The sequence below is a fragment of the Sinocyclocheilus rhinocerous genome, unplaced genomic scaffold (genome assembly GCF_001515625.1).
Source record: "Sinocyclocheilus rhinocerous isolate Xijiao unplaced genomic scaffold, SAMN03320098_v1.1 scaffold364, whole genome shotgun sequence".
Lineage (NCBI taxonomy): Eukaryota > Metazoa > Chordata > Actinopteri > Cypriniformes > Cyprinidae > Sinocyclocheilus > Sinocyclocheilus rhinocerous.
The window spans coordinates 98,698-102,311 of record NW_015659024.1 but is presented as its reverse complement, the minus strand read 5'-3'; the positions used below and the strand labels follow the sequence as shown (position 1 = coordinate 102,311).

The window sequence follows — 3,614 nt, the reverse complement described above, 5'->3', positions numbered from 1 at the left end:
CATCGTTTTAAGGTTATAAAATAAAACTTAATTGAAAATCGGTAAAGTTACTCACTCTGATTGCTGTCCATGTCGTTCATCTTTAGTAATCCAATTCGGTAGGTGGCGCTGTTACAAAAGAATAGGATCCTAGAACTGCGGTCCTAGAACTGCGGTCCTGAAACTGCAGCCTCCGGTTGTGCAGGAACATACTATTGGCGAATTCCCCAAATGTGGGAATCTCGACTGCATAATTTATGGTAGTGGGGGACTGCGTTTGCGCTCGCCCCTGTATTTTTTTTGGGGGGGGGCAGTTGTGGCCTAATGGTCAGAGGGTTAAATGCAGAGCACTAATTCCTAGTATGGGTCACCATACTTGGCCTCACTTCACTTTCTTTCTTCTTTCTATCTCAGTGTATCAGTCAGGAGCCATGGATAAGAATTTTTTTTTTTGACTCACAAAAACCGGCAACCACAGACGTGCACTGTATGAATCGCCAAGTACCGGTTCCACTTAAAAATCTTTACTGTTCTGCTGAAGAAAAAAAGTTACCTACATCTTGGATGACCTGAGGGTGAGTAAATTAACAGAAAATTAAAATTTTTGCGTGAACTATCCCTTTAAAGCTCAAAAGCCCTTGCTTTCTGAAATTGCATGGTAAATAGCATTCAGTATATTATTTAAAAAAATATATGGTTTTGTGATCTGCAGAATAAGAAAGTCATACAGGTTTGTAATGACATGTGGGTGAGTAAACAATGACAGAATTTTCATTTTCATGGGAGAAGTGAGTCATTTTGAGTTGATCAATGCTTTTTTTTTTTTGTTAAACAACAACAGAAATTTCAGCCACAACTTTATAGACCTTATGCAGCTGGGCCCCTTTTCAGCACTGCACTTGTTGTCTTCTGTCTTCCGGATTGTATTTCCACAGCACGAAGGTAAGATCTTATGGATTTATGAAGGAACTGCTCCTTTTGTGGTGTCTTATTTTTTTTTGGGGGGGGGGGGGTGAACTGTCCCTTTAATAGCTGTGATCTGCCTAATTTTGTCTAGAATGTTTTCAGCAGTACTCCAGTAGCAGTTTGTTGTGCTTGAGTTTGTTAGGTTTAAATGGTTAAATGCAGAGAGGGGAACTAGAGGACAGAAACAGCAGTGTGTGCTGTGTCTCTGCAGGGCTCTTCCCAGTCTTTTAATTGTTTTATCTGACAGACAGCACTGAGAAGTGGACTAACTTTGTGCCTGCAGTGCACATTTGGGTGGTGCAAGATCAGAATGAGCCGAATGTCCCTGAGGTGACCATATGTGTGCGAGATAACACGGCTGACTTTCACTGCTAGTTTGGCTGGATGCTTTGCTTCTTTCCACATACACACTGGAAAAACAACTCACACCAGACAGAAGAGATAGTCAGATGCAGAGCCGGCGCTACCTACATGCAGAGCAGGCAATTGCCTAGGGCCTCGGGCTTTAAGGCGGGGCCTCCATTACCGTAACATCCCCTATACGCTAGTCCACCAAGACAGGCAGCAAAATACAGCCTCATTGTACATTGGATATAGTTGAATTGTCGCTCACCTGCAATTAAACCAGTTAATGTTGTGGGGTAATTCTTCTACAATTACCCCATCAACTTCGGTCAGAAATCTTGTTTGCTTTCATCTTGCTGACCTTCAAAGACCACATTGCAAAGACTGCTCGATCTTGCAGGTTTGCATTGCACAACATCAGAAAGATCAGGCCCTTTCTAACGGAGCATGCTGCACAACTTCTTGTCCAGGCCCTTGTCATTTCTAGGCTGGACTACTGCAATGCTCTTCTGGCTGGACTTCCATCAAGCACAATCAAACATCTACAAATGATTCAGAATGCAGCAGCACGACTGGTCTTCATCGAGCCCAAAAGAGCCCATGTTACACCTCTCTGGATCTCCTTGCACTGGCTACCGGTTGCGGCTTGCATCAAGTTTAAGACATTGATGCTTGCATAGAACAGCCTCAGGCTCAGCACCATCCTACTTCCACTCACTAATACGAATCATCATCCCCTCCAGAAGTCTGAGATCCGCTAGTGAGCGACGTGGTACTATCACAGAGAGGCTCACTTGCAAATGGTTAAATGTCTGGTTTATGAAATAATGGGATATAACCCTAGAAGCCTTGTGGATTACTGCTGTAGCTACTCCAGGATATATTCATACACTGTTGTTGCAACAGTGTGTTTCGAAACTCAACTACTGGAAATCTTACAAAGATTTGATGCCGCAAATCTCACAAACTTTGGTAAATCCAGCAACTATTTGTTCCTCGGAACTGTTCATTGCCATAACCACGAAGCTTGTTAAAGGGATAGTTCACCCAAAAATTAAAATTCTGTTGTCATTTACTCACCCTCATGTTGTTCCAAACCTATTTAAGTTTCTTTCTTCTGCTGAATGCAAAAGAAGATATTTAGAAGAATGTTGTTTTGGGTCCCATCAATGTCCATAGTATTTTTCCACATTATGGAAGTCAATGGGACCTAAAACCATTTGGTTAACAACTTTCTTCAAAATATTTTCATACAGTTTTACAGTTTTGGAACGACATGAGGGTGAGTAAATGATGACAGATGGCTTTGTTTACAGGTGGACTCACAGGTGGATAAAAACCTGTGTGGCTCGGAAGCAGCATGCAGTCAACCAGGAATATTGGAGCTCACCGTTTGAGGAAGCTCTTGCCATTTTTGTGTGCAATATCCATATATGTGGTAGAATCACCATATTTTGATCAACACTCTTAAAAGTAAAGGTTAGAAAAGTATGGCAAGCCGTGTTTACATTTGATCCTTAAAATGTACTAGCATCTATTTTAATGCTGCTACTACTTATTTTTTAGCTACTACTATCTATCACATTAAGTACAAGTACTTATTCATTTGCTACTAGAGCTTATTCTTTAGGTAATAGTAACTTTTTAAAGATACTAGTACTTATTCATTAGATACTAGTTCTTATTTATTAGATACTACCATTTATTTCAATAGTGACTACTGTTACTATTTCAAATTTTTACCATTGACTTCTTTGGGGATCTGTCATTCAGATATCAACTATTCAGTCATGACTATAGTATGATATAAATTTTTTTTATATTATTAGTAAGTATTCATTAGATACTAGTACTTATTAAATACGATTAATAATAGGTCCTAGTAGTTATTCATTAGGTATTAGCACTTATTTATTTGACACTAGTATCTTTTGTAAATCTTACTAGTAACAAACAATGTTGCCTCTATTTTGTTTTCTTGCTGAGCAAAAATGTTCTCTATTGGGCGGACTTTTCGGCCACCTGAGCAAAAACATACTTTATATATAAAGAATACCAAAGTATACCAGACCTGTACAGCGCACACACAAAAAAGTGTGTAAATTTTAACTTTAATGTGCTGTTTATATTTGATTTGACCCTTGATGTAACTAAATGATGCACATTTTAAGTTACCTGAGAAAACAGTTTTTACAGTGCTGTTACTTACCAAGAAATTCTATTTAAAAAGTCATTTAAAAAACTCTCTCACACAGAATAGTTCAATTCTTTATAATAATATAATATAATATAATATAGCTAATATGAAAAAAATATACAGTTAT

General features: G+C 38.6%; 1 long non-coding RNA gene across 1 annotated transcript in view; it reads left to right on the top strand.

The window, feature by feature from the left end:
• Positions 1–3,614, top strand: part of LOC107723279 (uncharacterized) — a 26,757-nt gene that overhangs the window by 558 nt on the left and 22,585 nt on the right. The gene's annotated exons all lie outside the window — the stretch shown is intronic.